This window comes from Haliotis rubra, unplaced genomic scaffold, assembly GCF_003918875.1.
Source record: "Haliotis rubra isolate DU_JTF1 unplaced genomic scaffold, ASM391887v1 Scf664, whole genome shotgun sequence".
In the NCBI taxonomy this organism is placed as follows: Eukaryota; Metazoa; Mollusca; class Gastropoda; order Lepetellida; family Haliotidae; genus Haliotis; species Haliotis rubra.
Window position 1 is genome coordinate 460,891 of NW_025767373.1, and position 24,370 is coordinate 485,260.

The 24,370-nt window shown below is 40.1% G+C and overlaps 1 long non-coding RNA gene across 1 annotated transcript; it reads right to left on the minus strand.

Moving 5' to 3' along the window:
• Nucleotides 1-1,101: 1,101 nt before the first annotated feature.
• On the minus strand, nt 1,102-23,825 carry LOC124257522. The gene is made up of 3 exons (XR_006893292.1): nt 23,815-23,825; nt 13,384-13,400; nt 1,102-1,220 (listed from the first exon to the last, which is right to left on the minus strand). It is a non-coding gene; the product is annotated as an uncharacterized LOC124257522 (long non-coding RNA).
• Between the last annotated feature and the right edge of the window lie 545 nt (nt 23,826-24,370).

The following is a 24,370-nucleotide window of genomic DNA, read 5'->3' on the forward strand; positions in this document are numbered from 1 at the left end:
TCCTGTTTTGTTCCTGCAAATTGCAAATCAAACTATTGACGGTATTATTTGACATCCATCCCCTTTTGTAGATATGATCAGTTAAGTGCACTCATACCCTCTACCTGCGTCTGGTCTTGATCTCTGATCAACCCCAGTGATCAATTATCTGGTTTCATGAATAAATCACAGCTGATGGAGATAGACCTCGTGTTGTGGTAGACAGAACGTACCCAGAGCTTAATGATCCATTGCTCAATATGCCTAGGGTAGGGTGAATGAGTGGGTTTGATTGGTATGGTTGGGACAAGGTTAGAAACATATTTGGGACGAGCCATGGTTCGAACCCAAGATAAGGACCCAAGGGACGCAACTCCGCACAGCGACACATACCTAATAGGGCGCATATAGGCCGCTTAAGGCACAAAGTCGCCCTAAAACCTTACCTACCTACATACTTAGTTTTTTTATTGTGCATGTGTATCGTGTTAACTATGTATTCATTATTCGTTGGTGTTTAGCAACATTCGAGAAAAGTGATCTTCGAGCTAAGTGATCTTCGAGTGCCGACGGATTGTATATGATCCAGTATGAACCATGGCGGTAGAGTCGCCTAGAGGTGAAAATGTTTGCTCGTCACGCCGAGGTCCCGGGTTTGATTCCCCACGTGGTTACAATGTCTGAAGCCAATTTCTTGTGTCCAACGCCGTGATATTGCTGGAATAATACTAAAAGCGGCGTAAAACCCAAAACACTCACTCACTCACTCACTCACTCACTCACTCACTCACTTTTTATGAACCAGCTAAACCATTCAGTCCCGAATAAACGCAGGTGAGTGGATATTTAGAGAGTTTATAAGTGCATCACGTCAAATCAACACATGTGCAGACGTTCGCGGTCACAGGATAGTTTGTAATGGACTTGGGTTTAATGTCACCCGAAACAATATTTCCGTTTTATCGGAATGTGACAGTTTAACGTCTCAAAGGTGTATCAGGTGTGTGGCACGGGCTGGCCACCAGGAATGTCCAATGGATTAAATCTGAGATTCAAACACAGTACAGGCAGATCCTAAAGGACAAGGATATATAGTGAATTATACTAACTTGACCCCAAGGCCTGGGCCTCCTTTCACAAAGCACTAAGGTGAGCGTAAGTCGCTGAGGTAACCTTAGCGCAGTGTTAGAGAATGGGAGTTAAGGTTAACATTAGCAAAGGTTGCTTCGTGAAAAGAGCCCCTGTTCTGTATTCCTTGTCAGTGGACCAGTGTTGAATATGACCGTGATGAGTTAAATTGCACACTTTGCCAAACTCATTTCTGTGATGTTCTTCAGGTTCGTACTGTACTAAAATACATATTCACCAAACCTGCTTCACATAATTGGCTATAGATCCCAACGGTACACAGTCCGAGATGTTTAACTTCCTGAATGTATGGATCCTGCAAGCATATGGCGTGAACAAGGCGTATTTGGTTTGATAACGTTGAAACCCCTAGCAACCAGACACAACCTTCTTTACAATTTCACAGATGGGTATCGACAAGGCTTAATTTCATTAAATGTTGAAGAGTAGATGTGAGATCAAATAGCTTCTTAATATGAAAAACAAACATGATTTACATTCTACTCTTCTTATGTGTCTGTAACTATCGTGATGTTTCTAGAGTGAGTGAGTTTAGTTTTACACCGCACTCAGCAATATTTCAGCTATATATCTCATGCTTGTAGTAAGAGGCGTCTAACGGGATTGGGTTGTCAGGCTCGCTGACTTAGTTGAAACATGTCATCGTATCCCAATTGCGTAGATCGATGCTCATGATGTTGCTCACTGGATTGTCTGGTCCATACCCGGTTATTTACACATATATAGCTGGAATATTGCTGAGTGCGGCGTTAAACAAGAAACCAAACCAACCAACCGAATTCGGCCGCATTGAGTCATGCCAGTCGTGTATGTAGAGAACAAAGCGAATATAGATCGTGGAAATTTAGTAATGGTAATGACATTTAACCAATTACACCATGGAAGGTAGGTCTATAATAGAATAAAGACGTCGTCATCCATTAAAGTGCCTCTACTGATACCATGGTTCGATTCTTTTCTTCCTTGCTTGCTTAATACGGTCAAACACCGTTGTGTCGAACCATGATATGTCCAACCTTCGGATGTCTCGAAGTAAACGCCTTTTCCTTGAGTATTCCTATAACGTCATCTTCCGGTAGCGTCGAACCTTGGATAACTCGAGGTATTCACATAGGTCCCTACAACGGTGTTTGTATATCAGGCTTAATAGCAAGTGGGTGGGTGGGGTAGCCTAATGGTTAAAAGCGTTCGCTTGTCACGCCGAAGACCCGAGTTCGATTCCCTACATTGACAAAATGTGTGAAGCCCATTTCTGGTGTCCCCCGCCGTGATATTGCTGGAATATTGCTAACAGCGGCGTCAAAGTAAACTCACTCACTTACTCACTAATAGCAAGTATATGGTGGTGATATTGTATGTGTTTCAAATCGAATCCTTTTCACTTGGATCAAGGATAAGCCAAACCGATCATGGGCCACAGTTGTTTATATCAAAATGAAGTCGAAAAATATTTTTACAAACTGGCGAAAAACACGCATAAATTACTTTAATAGTCAATATTGATACTGATCACATAACATGTTGACAAATAGATCATATTTGTTTCAAAATTAGGTCACAGTGACAATAAAGACATGAGATTGGACATGGTATGCACCTGTAACCCTTGACTTTTTTACCTTGAAGCAATAACCTGTTTTCGTCATGAATTGAAAAACGTATTCACTTTTGAGCAATTACCATTTTCACGTCTTGAAGTTGAGAGATCAGTACCAAAACCGAATCCAAATGCAGATGTAGAACGTTACTGTGTTGAAGGCGGATTGACAGGGTCAGTGTCCAGAAAGACCTAATGTCAGATAAGCTTGTGGCCCACTGTCTTTAACACTGTTGAGTGCAATCTCGTGGACGACGGCCGTAGGTGTGTTAATCATTCATGCCAGCACCGGGGCCCATATCGGCACCGCCATCGTCCTCGGAATTCCCGACAGGTACACAGGTGTAGTCACATGACCCCTCGTTATCCTCCAGTTTACATTGGGTTCCTGGAGCACACGTACATTCCTGCAACACAGATCCAAGGTCAACACGATGCTAGAACGCACGTACACTGGCTTACATCCTGGTTGTAATAGAAGAAGAAAATCATTAATAACACTTTAGGCCAGACAAATTTTATTTCTTGTTTTATGGATCCACCGTTCATATTTTTTCAAGAATAAGAAAAAAAATATAAATTAATTTTCCCCGCTCAAAAAATGAAATTCTCATGTTTTTGTTGGCCAAAATTGTAAACTTACAAAAAAAATGTTTTGATTGTTTTTTTACCCATCTACCCTTCATAAATTGCCAAAAATAAAATATTTTTAGTATTTAAAAGGAATATTACTTTGGCTGGTGATTTTTATTTTTTATCTTTTTCCCTCCTGCCTTTAGGTTTTCTGAGTACAAAATTCTGTAAAACAAGAAATAAAATTGGTCTGGCCTTATGTTATATTATTTTATCCGCACCTTTTTTCATTTTCCTTTTGTCAAAATAACTATTACGCCCCTTACAAAACATGTTCAGCAATTCTCCTGCTTCGTTCTGCTGTGTTATATGCTAATAACATCTCCCTGTTCTTATCATCTTTTAAGTTTACCGTACATCTAACTAACCATGACTTGTTTTCCTTCTGTATCACAACACAACATACAACTGTTGTTTCTCTCCAAAATTGTGTCAGAACATCTTCTCAACCTCTCCTGGCCTCCGACTAAACTATATTACAACATCTCACTGTTATTTCTCAACCTCTCCTGGCCTCCGACTAAACTATATCACAACATCTCACTGTTATTTCTCAACCTCTCCTGGCCTCCGACTAAACTATATCACAACATCTCACTGATATTTCTCAACCTCTCCTGGCCTCCGACTAAACTATATCACAACATCTCACTGTTATTTCTCCACCTCTTCCGTGTTTCTTCTATACTACATCTTACCATCTTCTTGAAACTCTAATTTCTGTATGTCGCACATTTTTCATCTATTGAGTTCAGCTAACGCCCACATCTCATCATATTTTCTCGTACCCCATTACCCTCTTCTCCCCACAATTCCAGCTCTCAAGCCAAGCTCCATCTAGGACCCACTGCCTTCTACCCTGTGGATCCCAGTACTAACCATCCCAAACTGTGAACTGGCTATTTTTCTTAGTTATTTCTTAGTTACTTAGTTCTTAGTTACTTACCGTCCTTGTCACGGCAGCGGCGTTGCATTTGGGGAAATCTTCCTGTGCGGCGCATTTCTTGTCTGCCATGTCCAGGACACACTAAAATGTGAAGTCATACCGTTATTCTAGTCAAACTAGTTTTGGGACATTGTTTGGAGTATGGGATTAAAGGTGTCCCAACGCAGGCAACAGTTTTTCACCTGTATTGTGAACATAATGATAGGACAAGACACCCGGTGTTTGATGGTATATTCAACTGCCCACATGTTACGGTCGCAGAGATCACGCACTGTTACAACTCAGTGGACGGTTCGTGCCACTAGGGGTTGTAAAATACCTGCCCCTGATTACCGAGGTGGGAGAGGAGGAATGAGAACCAAAACAGTATCTAACGTAACAAAGGATCGAATGCTATATTGAAACTGTTTGATAAACATAACAAAATCTCTTCTATGCTGACAATTGTTATTGCCAGAAACTGTTTAACATTAGGAAATCTTTCAATAGTTTACTGATGCCGGGAACAAAACATATATAATACAATTAATCAACGCGTAACGACAATGATATATGCGTGTTATATATGTTGTGTATCCTCAAGAAATCACACAGGTATCATTATCCAATGTCAATACCCTAGGACAATGTCAATACCTATGACAATGTCAATACCCTAGGACAATGTCAATACCCTAGGACAATGTTAATACCCTAGGACAATGTCAATACCCTAGGACAATGTTAATATCTGGTGTAATCGGCTATCCGAAAGGGCAATAACATCTGTGATCCGCCTCCCATTTGACGTTGAATTTGACGTTAAGGTATTGCGTTTCATACTTTTAAGATTTTGTACTGGAGGATGCATCTCGAGTAGTCTGCGACATATAATGTCTCAAAAATGTTCTGCGGGATTGAGATCTGAGAATGAGATTTGCTACCGCCTGCTGACGTAAGATGTCACCAACGGTACAAGGCTGTGGCCTAGCATTGCGTGTTCAGAAGATGTGATCGAAATGTGTTAGTGATGTACCTTGGTCCGTTCAGATTTTGCCTGGTCGTCATAAAGTCAAGTTTACAGTCATGTGAGAGGCGTCACACACCATGAATGACCCCCGCCAAACACGAGCACGGTCATCAGTTCTAAACAAAAGAAATCGACTTTCGTCCGACCAATGGAGCCTTCCCCATCACCTCAAATTCCAGTGACGTCGACCTCTGGGAATAACACCGGACGTCTGTGGCACTATACAGTGCCAGTTTCAGGCGATTTCCGATCTTTCTGTTTCACGAATGATGATTTGGAAGCCAGTCTATTTCAACACGCCTCATAAACTGATAGTCTTGTGATTCCGAAAAGGACTGTCACTCTCAGGAGTTGCCAGTCGTGATGGACCTGAACGCTGGCGGCCCTTAACGTCATTTTTTTGCTGATGTTTTCTCGTTGTATGACAACCAACTTCTCTTGCAATAGCCCTCAATGACATGCCAACATTCCGCATACCAACTTGCCATCTTTGAACAGTTGTCAATTGAGGAGGCCTTATATTTGCTTATGAACAACGAAATCAATTATAATTGATTTTCCAGCTTATCGTGCTGTAAGATCTGTTCACTGACATTCTATATTTTTTTGATGATGGGTACATGTATTGCACGTGATGCTCACCTTTGATTGTAGCACGTGCATATCTAAAATCAATGCATGGTGAATCAGCAGTACCACAAGCAATTTGCAAACAATCATAATTATGATATGAATATAAATGGCTATGCAGGGGTTAAAAATCATGGGTGTTGCGATACTTTTTTCCATGTGTGTATAACAACGGATGTCTCATAAATAGATTAAGAGCTGATATGGGCTTATATTCACGAGATGCGCTAAATACAAAATATTACTTCTAAGACATTCGCAAATCCTGTTGATTAGTGAAACTAGTGATTTCACTAGAGTTCTTTTAGACTCTTTAAAAAGGGTCCCCCGCTGTGACATTGCTGGAATATTGCTAAAAACGGCGCAAATCTAAACTCACATTAAAAGGGTAACATTGTCTGTCTGTACCAGGAGCTCTGAACACAAACATAAATGGAAACTAAACAAGGACTAGATCTGATGCATTACGTGACACTCAGCATTCCTCTAGCCTTATGACAGTGGGTTGTAAAACAATCGAGTCTGTACCAGACAACCCAGTGATCGACAAGCGATCATCATTTAAATCCCTCTGAATTTGTACCAACATATTTCTGGATTTTATCAGGCATTTTACAATATGAGCTCAGATGTTTACCACTTCTGTGGTATGGAGGTTGAAACTTTACTGGGGTAAACCGGTATTCAAATCCAGAATCATCAGTTCCTGGTGTACCCAAGGGATGTAATTATCCATCGCGACTGGTGATGACAGACGACTAAGCAGCGTACGCCCCTGATAGTCATGTAATATAACGACTTCTGCTAAATGTGTATGAAGTAGTAACCTCATAGAAACACTCAGCCTTGTGTATTCTTAAGCATGTAGATCGTCGCGGCCGTTATTGATGACAGGTATATGGAAATCTATAGACGACACAGGTGTGTCTGTTGTGACGTATTATACCTTTGTCCGTGCCTGACAATGAGCTGTTAGTCCGCTATGCAACAGTATTCTGACCCAAGAGTTGGATCGACTGAGGGACGCAAGTCTGCGCAGTCATCGAAATGTCTTAACCATGACTCATAAAGTTACTAGATTCCATTTGTTAACATACATAGGGTTCTGAAACTCACACATTTGAGAATTTTGCAATAATACATAATTCAGTTTATATGTTATATTCAAGTTTAGTTTTATAGCTGTACAATTATCCCGTGTTTGCTGTTCATTTCATGTAAATGAATTGGGTAACTGTCAAATCTAACTTGAAGAAGGTGACAATATTATGAGTGTCCATTCAAGGGCCACCATGTAAGTAATAAGGAAATGGACAAAATTACAAACGATTACAAGACCGGGGCCAACATTGTGCAGGGGAAAATATAGAAAACAATCCTCTTGACCAGTCCCGTTCGTGTATTAGTAATGTAGACTTTTAAGAGTAAGTGAGTTTAGTTTTACGCCGCATTTAGCAATATTCAAGCAATATCACGAAGGGGGACACCAGATATGGGCTTCACACATTGTACCCACGTGGGGAATCGAACCCGGGTCTTCGGCGTGACAAGCGAACACTTTAACCACTAGGCTACCCCACCTGCCCCTTTTTTAGAACTATATTGTTGACATTGCCAAAGTGATTTAAAGTTGTCACCCGCTCGTGTGTGTGTGAATGAACATGTCACCAATAAAAATCCGTTTTTGTATTTTCTGTTTGAAATTTCCAGGTAATGGGTGCTCCAAGTGGATATGCAATAAGTATGTTCGTGCTCCTTGATCAACATTTCAGTTTAGATTAACGTTGATCGAAAGTCCAAATACCCTGGTAAATTCATCAACAGGAAAGTGGTGTTTACCAATGTAGTCGGTACTTGAAGAGAAGCAAAAAGCAGCACATCCTGGCACGGCTAAAACATCATGGTCATAAAGATGTATGATCACGACCAGTTCGAGCCAGTATGTCCATTTGAATATTCACTGAATGCCTGGAGCAGTGGTCTTACACTGATCCTCTCATTAGTATAATCCAGTGTCCATCATGTTATGATCCAGTGTTCATCATGTTATGATCCAGTGAGCATCATGTTATAATCCAGTTTCCATCATGCTATGATCCAGTGAGCACCATGTTATGATCAAGTGTCCATCATGTTATGATCCAGTGAGCATCATGTTATAATCCAGTTTCTATCATGTTATGATCCAGTGAGCCTCTTGGTGTGATCCAGTGAGCATCACTTTATGATCCAGTATCATTCATGTTATGATCCAGTATTCATCATGTTATGATCAAGTAACCACCATGTTATGATCCACTACTATCATGTTATGATCCAGTAGTCATCATGTTATGATCCAGTAGCCATCATGTTATGATCCAGTGAGCATCATGTTATGATCCAGTGAGCCTCTTGTGATCCAGAGTGCATGATGTTATGATCCAGTATCCATCATGTTATCTTCTATTTTTGTTCGTGGTCACTGACCATGATACTGTTCCATCAACCTTTCGGCTATCTCTTTCCTATATGTTCCAATATCCACATACACTAACATATGATCTAAGAGTCATAATTAATCTTACGATGTGCTTTCACACAGATTACAATAGTGATCTGCTGATACGTAATGAACATTTATTAGATTACGTTTCCCCAAATCACGACCCAGAGACCATTTCTTGTCCTGGACCAGTTTCTAGCGGCATGATAACAACCATTATCCATCGTTGTGACGTCGACCCGTGAGGATCCGGGTTAGAATTGATCTTCAGTAACCCATGCTTGTCGTAAGAGGCGGCTGACGGGATCAGGTGGTCCGGCTGCTGACTTGGTTGACACATGTCATCGTATCCCAGTTCTGTAGATCGATGCTCATACTGCTGATCACTGAATTGTCTGGTCCAGACTCGATTACTGACCGCCGCCATACAGCTGGAATATTGCTGAATGCGGCGTTAAACAACATCCAAACCAAACGTCGTGACGTCACGAGTCAGGTGGGGATTCCAGGAAGTACATTGGTGGCTCAGCCGATGCTTGATGAATGAGAGGCATGGATGGATGGGGTGTTCATGCTCTGTGACTTTGGCTGAGTTCATATCTATACGGAGGATCAATACTCACCATATCAACCACTGTGTTGTCTGATGGAATAGTGCTGATTGCGATGTTAAACACGTATCTGGTTTCTTTTTGTACACACCACCAGTATACCCGACAGCTGATAATCACCCATTTGACAACGTAACACTAATATATGTCACTACTATACTCATGCCAATAAAGGTTGTCACCCCCTTCAATTTTTTTAATTGGAGGGTGTGGGGTGGGGAGGGGGTTGGGGTGGGGAGGGGTGACAACCATTATTGGCATGAGTATATAAGATTGATAACACAATTTAATCAAATGTCATGGCGTTTCATGAAGAGTCGTAACAAAGTAATCGCTTCAAGAAAGAACACACCATGTGTTTGGAGACATGAATTAAATGAGTGACAAACGTCCTGATTCCAGTACTTAACAAATAACAGTCTGTATGAACATAATAATATTTGTTAGTTCTGCAAATTGCAGAATTAGAATTTTTTAAACGTAGTTGTCGTGTTTTGCATCGGAAACCCAGGGAAAATCATCTGTCAAATAGCAGAATTCAGTCGGGGACACGTACATTCCCTGATTTCAGTTAAGTATTTTATTGGGTTTTTTATGTATTCCCATCAAAAGTTTAGACTCACTTAAGCACTCACTATATTGGAGAACCAACTGCAAACCTTATGCAGATGAATTGCACGAGGATCATGCATCAAATTGCATGTGCAAATATCGTGCATGTAAACAGATGCGTTTTGGTGTAAAGTTTTCTTAAGAATTCGCTAATTTTCACTGATTTTTATCACTTACTGAATTCATGACAATAATCTTTTCAACGTTACGCATTTGTTTTACAATACATCAGTTCATGTGTAAACAGTACCTTTAAACAGTATGGAATATTTTGCAAAATTTTGTTTAGAACAGTTGCCTGAAGTAAGTGGCTATATTTACACTAGTGAGTCTAAACTTTTGATGGGAAGTATACTTTGATACGAAGAAGACATTTACGTGTTAAAACGTTCCATGCATATATGTGAAAGGTCACAGATTATACAAAGCCTATACTTTAAGATAGAAACATGAAGTTCAAAGCATAAAATATTGGAATTAGAAAGTTATACATTTTAGATATAATGAATGATAAACGATTCCATTGTTTGAAATATATTTATAAAAATTGAATACTCATGACCAGCTTGTACAGCGAAAAGAGGAATGGCCCCTGACAGTAACGTACCTGGGCTGGAGCGTCAACCGCGAATGCCACTGCCACAATGGACAGCAGCACTAAAGCGATGGTCAGTCTCATTGTCCGGTTTCTTTTCTCTCAGTAATCGCCAGCAAATACAAATATGTACAAATGGACAGTCCGCTGTGGCAATCCCCTAAGTGACTGAAACTACGGGTAGGTAATTACTTTTATATCAGAGTCAATTTGGCAACAGGTGCCGATATCGCACCATCTAATGTTCATAGTGGGATGTTTAATAGCTCATGGGCTCTTCGATCCAAATAGGAATCTATCGAGAATGTAATAAAAGCTTAAGAAAGTGCACTGAAGTATTTGTTGGCGTTTCAAAGCGTGGAATAATGAAGACTTCATTTAGTTCAATATATCGCCAAACCTAACAGCAACAAATAGATCTAGTGGCTGCGAGAACGTGGCCGTGGAGCTTGGGTATATTGTAAGTCATATATCTACATCCACACAAGAATTATACAGACCTGTTACACGGTGTGAACAGATGCAGGTTACGCTCTGCAAAAATGCTAAAACATTTTAAAGTCAAAGTTTTAGAAAAAAAATGAGAAGTTGGGAAGTACAATATTTACAGACTTTATGGATAACAACTTCTTTTATTTCATGAGTGCGATACAGATTCTTCTCAATTTGTGTCCTGCTTGGCAACGGTGCAAGAATCTGTACAGAAACGTTGCACTCACGAAAGAAATGAAATTGTTATCCATAACGTTTATCAGCATTGCAAAGTTTCAACGTTTATACATAATCTTCTACATATTACGAAATATGTTCTCCTACAAGGATTACTATGATCCAGTGTTTCATCATGTTATGATCCAGTGTTCATCATTTTGTGATCCATTGAGCATCATGTTCTAGTCTGGTTAAAAGTTTGAGCTAGGTTATGTACACATCCCTCTTAATATCACATCCTCAAACCAGCCTCACTCACCCAACCATTCACTCACACATAACAAATACTATGTGAAAATTGGACGCTGACAAATGAACAATCAATACCGATAATGATCGATCGTTTCCGTGAAATTGAACTTCAACAAACACGTGGATATAGGACACATATGAAATAGATTCGCTGACACGTCATGATTGTTATAGACACTGAGTCTACACTGAGGTGAAGGGCACACAGAATGACATCAACGTTTGAGGTTATGGGTCAATGTGCTTATCTGGTTACATGAAAACGGAAAAATAACTGAGTGTGCATAACATAAAATTGCATGAAATAAACGTTGTTTGAAATAAAATAATCCTGAATAAATTCCAGACAGCCAGTTTGACTGCTCGGATCATTCCTGGCTTACATCCATTCAGTTCCAGGACTGTAAGGAACCGAATGAGGGGGCACAACACCGGCCCCGGCGTTGTTCAACGTCGACAGTTTGGTTGCGAGAGCGTTATGGTATGGGGCGACATCACATTTCATGGTCGCATGCAACTTGTCATTGTCAGATTTCCTGATACAGCAGAACATTCCGGACCTGTCCCCTATCGAGCACGCTTGAGATGAAATGGAGCGACGTTTACGTCAAGCCCAGAATCAGCCATTGACGTCAGCTGAATTGGGACAAACGTTGGTTCAGACATGGAACAACTTTCCCTAAGCTTTCTTCAATCGCTAAGTGTCGACTATGCGTCGTCGTTGTCGTGCCTGCATCAATGGTGGACACACATGAGAATGAATTTGGGAACTGACCTTTGACACCACATCTCTTCAATGGCGTGTTACGATGCCTAGTGTCAAATCATGTCATGATCTTCTTTCATTACAAAATGGCATAACATCAAATACTGCACAGTTATTTTATTCCAGTAGAATATATTAAAATATATTATTATTATATTGTGTTGTATCGTATCCTATCGGGGGCGGTGGGATAGCCTAGTGGTTAAAGCGTTCGCTTGTCACGCCGAAGACCTGGGTTCGATTCCCCACATGGGTACAATGTGTGAAGCCCATTTGTGGTGTCCCCCGCCGTGATTTAGCTGGAATATGGTTAAAAGCGGCGTAAAACTGAACTCACTCACTCACTCACTCACTCGTATCGTATCGTGTCGTGTCGTGTCGTGTCGTGTCGTGTCGTGTCGTGTCGTGTCGTGTCGTATCGTATCGTATCGTATCGTATTATAACGGCAAGCGGCTGAACATTATTAAACAGAGTTAACATATTTCAAGACATTATCTCTAAAATTCGTTTGTCAAAAAGTATCCTGTCATGTTTGCCAAGTGTCACCTACACCAGTACACACAAGACAGAAAGGTTACACCAAAAGGATAAATGACAGGTTTGTTGTATTCCAAAACATATCTGGCACAAAGTACCTCGCGAGTTGTGTTCTTATGTTACAAGCTTCATTGTGAGTGCCTGATGGACGGTGACTGGACACATGTTCAAGGTGTGGTATTATATAGGGCTCCGTGAACACAGAGCCTCTATGATATCGAATGTCGAGGAATGCAGTGTTTAGTATAGGACCCAGAAGGCTGATACCAACATGCTTTGTTCGGCGTATGGCAAGGTTAGACGTTTCTGTAGACAAGCTATAAGACTAATATATCTTGTCCGGAAAAGAATAATATTATATTTTACAGACAAATATGTTCCTAAATCATTATATTCCCAGTCTGGGGACCAAAGACTGTCCTCATTTTCAGAACTGGCAATCCTAACACATTCTTGGGCTTCATTGGGAATATTTGCTTCAGTGTCTGTATGACAGACTAACAGATATTTGTGAATATCAATATTCTGATGGCATATTATTATGTACGTGTGTCTTGTTAAATATTTCATATGTGGAAAACCTCACCTGAGAGTCTTATGCTGAATATTTATATAATTACAAGTCAGTGAATGTCATTACTGGATATCTCATAATATCTCATTACTGGAATTAGTGTTATGAACTTTTATCTACTTGTGTTGATGCATATCATATCACGAGGCACTGTTTATCTGTTTATCGTCCACACCCATTCTTCCAATTCCTACAGTTTGCAGACATTAGAATGCGTGTCTAGAGTGAAACTAACTGTTATGTCATTTGTATGACCATGGTCACCAATGATACCATCGGGATGACACGCTCTCAACCAAGTCACCGAGCCTGACTAGCCCATGCATTTAGTGGTATCTGGCAAGTAAATAGATTTCTGTGGACATAATTCAAACTCCAAGCGTGGCCAAGCACAGTGATGACTGAAGGAGCGAGGTGGTCAGGAGAACTGCAATATTTAGATGAACATACCATTTTAGAATCCCTGAAGCTAAATTTACCCACAGAGATAATTACATATAGGGCCGGCGTTTTAAATAGATTCGAGGTGTCGTGTTTGATGCATGTTTAATAGTACTGTGTCTTATACCGATCAACTTGGTAGTGAAACGATCATTAGCACTGTCTGACTCAGTCTCTACAGGTCGTACCACACAAGGAGTGGCTTAAAATAGTTCTGGACAAAACTGCGAAGGTTGTACATGTTGAGTGCACCGGTAATTCAATAAACCTTTAAAATTAACAACAAATCATAGCAAAACAAATCATCAAAGCACAACAAAACTATCCCCAGAAAGTAATGCACATCTACGGGTCGTATTTTTTGTAGAAAATAAGAAAATGTAAAAAACACGTGCCGAAACGATAAGTACAATGAGGAGTTTCGGTATTCGTGACACGGACAGTATGCGAGACACTCAAACTGATAAAAGTGAATCCCTGAAATACCACGACTGTCACCCATTCAACAGTATTGGACCCTGTGTATGATACAGATAGGGCCACGATGAAAGCTTGTTTTGGCTAACCTAGCTCAATTTAGGTCAATATGTCATGTCAGTATCGGTTGCTGTATGTGACTGTCATTTCAAATTATTTTTTCGTTAAAGCTTTCTTCTTTTCAATATATTATACTTCATGCACCTATATTTCTGTCTTTTTTTAACCTCGTTGATTTAAAAAATGTATCCGCCAGTTTATCTTTTCTGCTCTACCCACTTGTTCATGGACGCCGCCTACAGCCACTAAGAGATGTGCATGCCTAACGGATCAGGGGTTTGGTTTCTGGCTTATCATATATACTATTCTTCTCATCACAAGTTTAGACTCACTGAAACCAGTCACTATATGTTATATGGTTACATCAAAGATTGATTTCTCCACTAAAGCTTATGCAGATGAATTGCACGAGGATCATGCATCAAATTGCATGTGCTAATATCATGCATGTGAACAGCTGCGTTTTGGTGCAAAGCTTTGTTATGAATTCGCCAATTTTCACGATTTTTTATCACATATTGAACTCATGACAATAATATTTTCAACGTTACGAATTTGTTTTACAATACATCAGTTCATGTGTGAACAGTACCTTTAAACAGTGTGAAATATTTTGCAAACTGTAGTTTAGAACAGTTGCCTGAAGTAAGTGGTTATGTTTACACTAGTGGGTCTAAACTTTTGATGGGAAGTATATTTATCATTTTGTTGACACCTACAAGGCAAGGCACCCGTGAAGATTCGGGTTAGAATTGGTCTGCAGCAACCCATGCAACCCATGAGATCGGCCGGTCAGGCTCGCTGACTTGGTTGACACATGTCATCGTATCCTAATTACGTAGATCAATGTTCATGCTAATGATCACTGGATCGTCTGGTCAATACTCGATTATTTACAGACCGCCGCCATACAGCTGGAATTTTGCTGAGTGCGGCGTAAAACAACAAATTAAACGAACAAAAGAAGGCAAGGCTGACACACCAGGACAAGTAATCGCGGCTATTCTGGCCTCTCAGCCCACTGTTAGCGTATCCTAACATAGCTAAGGTGTGCAACTCTGCATGCATAAAGTATCCGGGAATCATAGAGATACAATTCAGACATATGAATACGTCAGCCATACGCCCTGTTCTATCATTTCATCTACACCACCGCCCCAGAACGCACCTAACCGTGACTAAACGCTAGCATAGGGAGATACACTGCTCAACGTTCATGATACAAAAAAAAGGGATCCCTAATGTGTAGACTTAAATCTACGTATGTAATTACCCCTATCAAAGTTCAAGTAGTATATTACCGTTACGATTGCTATGTACAAGTAGTCATTTGTCATCGTGTACGACATTTCAGTAAATGCTTACATCGTAATGTATAAAAGCGCAGATGCAAGGCTAGTGAAAATTTGTCATTGTACCCATCAAGGATATGAAAAAAGGGTGAATCCCACCAAAGGATTAGCCAGGTTTAGTCAATAGTTCAAAATTGTTTTTGTATAGCTTTACAAGTGTGAACTAGCTCTTTCAAACAAACATTCTATAAGCCCATATAGGCGTCAGTTTCATTGAATAAACTTACGTTGAGGGTCCTGACAATATTTGAATAATATCATTAATATTTGAATACGAAAAATGCCTGTCAAGAACGAAATAACGCATTCGCGAAAATATATTGGTTGTTTACATTGATTGTATAGACAGTGTGTTGATGTAAACGACATCTCGGTACGCCATTTCCTGATACAAAATCTATAATGTGTAATTATTGTACTAATATATATATTTTTTTAATTATCTATAATATCCTCTAATTTGTTTGTTTTTAATTTGCATGCCAGTTTCATCACGTATACGCAAGACAGTTGACAGAGAGCACGTGTTTCATATATACATGCTCATCTCCGCTTGATATGCAAACAACGCATATTCTAATCAGTCGTGATGAACATATTAAAACTGCCCACGATGATACTTCCAATACAATATCTGGCTGTATATTAAATACATCGACACTGTAGCTCATTTCACTCAAATCGATTTCATCTTATGTCAGGGCACCTGTCACCAGAAATCGACAAGCTGAATAGTGTTATCCTCCGGCTATAAACATTGTACATTTCTAAAGTCCTAATCAATATTATCGATGTATATTTCATGAGCTCCACCTACCATCAGTACTGGTATCGATTACATACTTACATTGTGTGTAGATCGGCTGACAAGAGAGCGCAGCTGCAACACTCATGGCGGAGAGTACATGTAGGTATTATGTACATGTCACTGTGTACTCCCTGTGTTAGTATGACAGAAAAAACAAGGCTCTTGTAATGAAATTGACATTATTTGGTTGGTTGTTTCACGCCGCACTCAGCACTATTCGAGTTATATGGCCGCAGTCTGTAAACATCGAGTCTGGACCAGACAATCCAGTGATCAGCGTCATGACCATCGATCTAGGCAACTGGGATACGATGACATGTGTCAACCAAGTCAGCGAGCCTGACCACCCAATCCCGTTTGAAAATCTGCTGCTCTGTCGGTGGATACAGACACGCTAAAAGTTAACTGCGCCCTTTTTTATGCCACTACTTGTCTTGGGTTACATACGGACAAACGCACCCACACACACCCGCGTAGGAACACACACACACACACACACACACACACACACACACACACACACACACGTGCACGCACGCAACACCCACCCACCTCGTGCACGCGCTCATATTCAATTGCAACCTACTGGGTGCTTTGTTGTTAACTTGGTTCAGTTGTTTCATAAAGGCATTTGATTTTAACCCGTGATATACTGAGTCAAAAAAGAAACTTCACAAAATGTAATTTGAAAAATAATGAATAATTTTTTTCTGATGATACATCTATGTATCCGAAATGGGATCCCTATCTTTCGACTCTAGAAAAACGTTAGCAAAACCCACTCAAACCCATCCATACGTCGTGCAACTGACGTCAGTGCCAAATCAGGTTTTGCACGTGCAGTCGATCACGTGATCTTCGCATCGAAGTTTTCTTCATATGCACGTGTTTGCATTGGCCTCAAGAACTGAAAAAACACTTTTAAACCACAGTTCTAACGGTACTTGAAATGCCACGATTGTCAAATGTGCAACGTGAACGTGCCGTTGGCATGTTGCAAGCGGGAAGATTAGTTATTGACGTCGCAAGATCAATGGGATGCAGCCGTCGTACTGTGTATGACTTGCGAGGTCGTCTTCAACAAACTGGCACCACTTCTGATCGCCCAAGGTCAAATCGTCCTACGTCACCTACGTGACAGATTTCTGCCGGCTACACGAACCAGGGCTGAGATGTTTAGAGGTCGACTGTCCTCACAGACCATTCGAAATCGGTTGCGGGCTGCCAATCTCCATTCTCGACGTCCATATCGTGGGCCAATATTGACGCCGTTTCATCAACGTCAACGTCTGCTGTTGGCCCAACGTCACCTCCGATGGACCCAGAGAGACTGGAATCGAGTCGTCTTTAGCGATGAATCCAGGTTTACCCTCAGATTCGCGGACGGCAGGCATAGAGTCTGGAGACGACGTCGTGAACGGTATGCCCAATGTTGTGTACAGGAAGTCGACAGATTCGGGGGCGGAAGTTGCATGGTGTGGGGTGCTTTCTGTTGGAACAACCGTTCCCGACTTCTGGTCATCCGTGGAAACCTCACAGCTGCAGCTTACCGCGACCAGGTGCTCACCCCTGAACTCGTTCCTTTCATGGCGGCTCATGGCCCAGGTCTACAGTTCCAGCATGATAATGCTCGGCCGCATACCGCGATGTTGACACGAAATTTCCTTCAAAACGCTGGAATCAACGTCATGGACTGGCCATCGAGGTCCCTTGACCTTAATCCAATAGAGCACGTTTGGGATGCACTTGGGAGAAGGCTTCGTGGTCTTAGGAACCAACCTCAGAATTTGCAGGAACTTGGCGCTGCCTTGCAAGAGCAATGGCGCAGGATCCCCAACCACGTGTTCACAAGCATCAGGCAGTCGATGAGGAGATGGTGTTTGGCAGTGGTGAACGCGCGGGGCAGCCATACACGATATTGAACTGAGAAATTTCGGATTTTTATTCTCGTGACTTGACATTCTGTATACCCATGTTTTGGAACGGCGGTGTAGCCTAATGGAACTGATTATGGCACTGTCAGTGTATCGACTACATCACACAGATCTCAGCAACGAAATAATAACAATTTAACCATCTTACCATCTCTTGTTCTTTTATAGTGCCCTGAAGTTAGAATGTGAAGTTTCTTTTTTGACTCAGTATATATAGCTGCAGAAGTCGCTGAAATATTTGTTTATAAGTAAATGTGTACGTAGGGTTTACGGAGCTTCTTACACTTGTTGAACAAAATCATTGAAGTGACACTCACATTTGCGTTCGCATGTGTTGAGATTCGAACCTAGATCTAAAGTGTAACGCCTCAATACTTCAACTGTGCTACCCTAACTGAAAAATGTGGGTTCACCTACACGTAACACGAATATGAATAATTCAAGACTATATTATTTTGACATAAATATTACAGATTGTGCGGTAATATATCAATACCGTTTTAAATGTGATATAATTTGTATTAATCCCCGCAATCATATGACGTTATGCTCTGTAAATGTACGTTTAATTACACGCATGTCTGTCTCTTTCCTTGGAACAGCAAGTAAGCTTGGGTTATATACAGTTCGGACCCATCATTCGATATTTAAACACTCACAAGTAAGGTTATTTAATACTAACGTTCCCCTACGAGGGTATCAGAAAATGAATATTGACCGAATTGCGTATTCTGCCTTAACTTGCGGAAAACTCATTTCGATCATATAGTCACACAAGTATCCGTCAGCTCACGTAACTGCATATTGATTGTAGATACAGACACATAATGCAACGTGCATGGAGCCTGAGCCTTTCATGCTGTTTTCCTTTAACGTCTTCTCGTTTGTCATGAAAGTTATCTGTAACTAATGGTAACCATTTAGTTAATGTAAACACCCATGTCTCTCCACGACATTTGCTAACTCTCTTAAGACAAAGATGCAGTAATGAGGTTTTCACTGTACTGTACCTATGACAAACAGCAATCAGAAAATATGGGGAGGAATATTTGCTGAATTGTCAATATAATACACCCAAGTCTCTACTGCCACAACATAGGTCTCATGTAGTGCACTTTCACAACTACCACCGCCATTACTGTATTTACTATCACCACCCACTAACAATAACGGCAACAAGTACTGCTACTACTGATGTCACTGACACCCTCTCTCTAGTCGGTATTGTACAGGCGACTATGCTTTAAGCAGAGATTTCTTATGGGTGTGGAAAAGGTTTTGTCGCATTTATTTCAATGGATGGCTCAGAGTGAACAATGTATGAGACGTTCAACTGTGGCTTTTCTTACTAAACCTCTTTCCATGGCGTTACTTAAACAGCGTAAACAGCGAGTACCCATTCTCATGGTGACACTTTTAGAACAAAGATATGATTCTCTCTTATAACTTATCCAAAACGTTTAAAAAATGCGTTTGAGCAACACACGTGTAACTGAGCATGGGGATGTCAATACTCCACGGATCGCTATACAGGTTTACTATTGTGACCATCAATTGCCCACTCTGCCACCGAGTGGAACATGACAAATCTGCAAAGTCATTGATTTCGTATACTTTCCCCTAAACATATGCCACAAGTTGCATCTCTCTCTCTCTCTCTCTCTCTCTCTCTCTCTCTCTCTCTCTCTCTCTCTCTCTCTCTCTCTCTCTCTCTCTCTCTCTCTCTCTCTCTCTCTCTCTCTCTCTCTCTCTCTCTCTCTCTCTCTCTCTTGTGTTCACCGCTTATTGGAACAATGGAAGTTGATCATATCTGGTTGCCTGAGTGAAGCACATAAGGTGAATAGAGTGGCCTCCCTTTGTCTTGCTGATAGACTTCTGTTGTTCTCTATGACGTTTATGTAATTACCCTATAGCGGTGTGACGTCGGTACTGTAAAAAAATTATACATTATAAGAATAGTTTTATATTTTGATTTCTGCTAAGTCGCGCAAAAAAAACCCGTCTCTATCTGCTTCGGTATCATGACGCGATGCTTTCTTGTACTGGGCCCCACTAGCAACATAACTTCCCAAAATTATAACAACTACTAAACTCTTTATATATTTCATGCTATTTACCGTATAATATATCTGATTCTTTATCACCAGTGAGCATATATTGCTGGAGAAATATTAGGATCACACATCGAGTGGTGCAGTAATTGTCGCTTTAAGGTTCATTTGCGAAGAAAATAATATCTTTAATCGCGTGTCAAGTTTAGCACTTATCAGTCACAAGCACCCTCCTGCCTATATTCCTATATAAGATTAATACTACTGAATGCACCTCGCCAACATAACAGAAACAGACAGACAGACAGACAGACAGACACACAGATCATTTATTTGAGTCTCACCCAAACATCACACATATGTACATAGAACTAAATAATAAAACGTTGAGCCAATCTTTACAGGCTTATGAGAGACTATATAACATATAAAATACAAATCTAAATGAATACAGGATATATCATACATATTTACAGTACCAAGTTAAGAGCATAAAAGGGCATGTCGCCGCCGTTAGATAAGAAGGCAGGGTTGGGGTGTATTAAAAGACACTTGTGGATTGGACAGTACAAAACTAACCTTATCAAGGTCACTAAATGGCATAAAACTAACAGTAAGCTACTCACATTTACTAAAAAGGACATCTCTTTCAAAAGAATACAGTAGACAGTGCAGTAAAACATGACATTCATCTTCAATAAAATCTTTACAGTAAAACCATGTTCTTTCCTTTAGAGGAGTACAATTATAACGTCCAGTTTCAACTCTTAGAGGAGCAACACCACATCTAAACAGTACTAAAGCACGTCTATAAGAGCGAGGCCTATAAGTGCCCCATATCGATACACCGTAATTATTGGTAGACCAAACTATAGAATAAAACAACATACCGTCTAATAATTTATACTCAGTAATTAACAACCCAAGGGCCCAACTAGAGGAATTAGCTACAGATTTTGCCATACGTAAATAATCTAAATGCTCTGTTAAAAGTAAACCTTGATAATTATAACAATCTGCTGTTTCCAATTCCGTATCACCACATACAAATAAAACATTACTTCTTGAAACTGAGGGGCGTCTAAAATGAACACTTTGGGTTTAACTTCATTAACATTTATTAATCTGACCGACAGGACGATCCTGGACAATTCGTCACCAGTTGCCCCTTTCCGTAACCTCCAAGAAAACTCGGTCTCTCCCTCCTCCTATCGATGAATGGTTATGTGCAAAAATACGACTAACCAATCGTAATGCGCGCAAGGATTAGGGTAGGCAATAAAGATAATCCTGAGTACTTTAATCGGTTATGGCATTATGTGAATGTTTGAAACAACGTGAATTATATATGTGGACATTTGAAATTACAAATGCCTAATTTGTTTTTAATAAATATAGGGCCACGAGCGGTGAGAGATTCAAATACACATAATGCCTTTGTAACCGCTATCGTGTATCCAGTTGAGATATTCAAAGGATATATTAAAGGAGGATACGAACGAAAACAAAACTTTTGATATATTGTAAAGGATATTCTAAAAGTCACCTTCCGTGATTAAAAGTGAACAAAAAGTTTGTAAAATAGCAATAAAAACACCCGACAGTTAATGAGCAGAGGGGATATCACGTGACATGACGTCATATGTGCCTGTTGCTGATGGCTTCCTCTTTGATTTTGCCTCACAACTTAACAGTGTCCATGGATTCTGAAGCAGTAAAAGATGTCATTTCTGAAATGGGGCGGTGGAGTAGCCTAGTAGTTAAAGCGTTGGCTCGTCACGCCGAAGACCCGGGTTCGAATCCCCACAAGGGTACAATGTGTGAAGCCCATTTCTGGTGTTCCCCGCCGTGATGTTGCTGGAATATTGCTAAAAGCGGCGTAAAAGCAAACTCAGTCAGTCAGTCAGTCAGTCAGTCATTTCTGAAATGGATGTCAAGACAATCTTTCAGTGAAGATGAAGAAGAATCAAGCGAAACAGAGGGACCGCTTGAGATCAAGATAAATTTTAAAATAGACCATATCATTTAACGAAAATACTATTTGTCAGCAAAATGTGATACAGTTCCAGCCAGCAAAGTCACCCCTATAAATATATGACCAGTCCCTAAGAATTATTTTTTTGAAATGTGATTGCAGTTCCTTTAGTGACTGTAGGGTGTCTGGGATTTAAAAACAAAATAATATTGCTTCAGACGGGGGAAAATAGATATTATCTGCTACAATAATAACAATGGAATTAGCTTTGGGTATTTTACGTGCGCTTAACGACATTTCTATCTAATATGAAACATAGGTACGAGTTTAAAAATATTATATATACTGTATATCACCGTGCTTACATTTCACTTCACTGTGGATATTTAAGTGAGAACTCTGATTGGTTTGTCGTATTTTCGAATATGAATTTTGTCGATCGGAGGACAAGTGATCTTGGAGGCCACGGAAGGGGGCGAGTGATGACGAATGCTTCATATATACTCCCCAACGTTTAGACTCACTAGTGTACATGTAGTCACTTACTTCAGGCAACTGTTTTAAACTAATTTTGGCAAAATACTCCATACTGTTTAAGGGTGCTGTTTATACAGGAACTGATGTATTGTAAAACAAATTCATAACGTTGAAAAGATTATTGTCATGTGTTCAATAAATGATGAAACTCGGTTAAAAATGGCGAATTTCTTATCAAAACTTCACACCAAAACGCAGCTGTTCACATGCACGATATTTGCATATATATTTTTCAGCAGTTTGATGCATGATCCTCGTGCAATTAATCTGCATATGGTTTGCAGTTGTTTACCCCAAGTTAGTGGAGAAATTCATCTTCGCTGTAACCATATATATGTCAGGGTAGAGACTGCGATCTGGTAGAATCGGAGATTCTACCAGTAGAGATTGCGATCGGAGTCTCTACCAGTAGAGACTGCGATCGGAGTCTCTACTGGTAGAATCTCCGATCCTACTAGTAGAGATTGCGATCGTAGTCTCTACTGGTAGAGACTACGATTATATGGAATAACCTATGCGATCGGAGTCTCTACTGGTAGAATCTCCGATCCTACTAGTAGAGATTGCAATCGTAGTCTCTACTGGTAGAGACTACGATTATATGGAATAACCTGTGCAAGCAAGTGCAAGCTTATGCAAGCAAGTATAATAAGTGGGGATAATGTTTTCCTATTATTTGCCAGTTATAATTGAACTTATTTATTGTTATAATATCTTGTTAACTTTATTTGTTAAGTCTGTTTTGGAGTAAGGTATTTTGTTTTTGTTTTTGAGTGGATTCCAAATTTAGCAGCTAAGTCTCATGATGTAAATACAGTGTTACAAACCATTTTTAATTTTTATTTTGATATTGTTTACAGTGAGGTGTTAAATGTTTGTTATCAAAGTCTCAGTTAAAAGTAGGAAGTTCATTCAGATGTATTTCAAAACTTATGATCAGTAATTGTTATAAAAACACTGCTTTCCAAAGAGGTGGGGAAATGACCAGGTGGGGATATGGCAGATGGGGTAATGACCTGGTGGGGAATTGCCCTACACCTATCCTCCCAAAATGCCGACATGCCAATACACCTATAGCTTATAACAACAAACCAATTCTGTATTTCCTGGAGCAGTGTTACAATAAGCCAACATGCTTGTTTAACAATTCAGTTTTCTTTCGAAATATAATATGTTTAAACAAACCAATCTTAAGTTAATTAATATAATCGTTAACTCAGTTTCAGTCAGTCTTAATCTGTTAATCTCAAACTGTTAATCCAGCTTATCTTTGTGTTGTTCACCCCTTACTCTCATGGATCAATTAGTCAAAGGTGAAATCATTTTGTTGTTTTAACTAAGTGTATGGATACTGGGCTGAAGCTACGTCAGATGTCAGAGGTGTTACTCACACTGTTTATGGTTATATAAGGTGAATAGATTTGAGCATGAACCAGTATTCAGTTAAGGCCATAGAGATCACCACACACCAGTCGACAATGGAGGAACAGAAGGCCGAGTTTTACAAACTGCTGGATGACCACATTGCACAGCTTGACAAGAAGAAACAAGAAACATTTTGCATCACCCGAGAAACATATGAGAAAGCTGTGGAAGATGTAGGTGCAAAAAACAAGGAATGAAATGCTCAACAAAGTGCCACCCATCA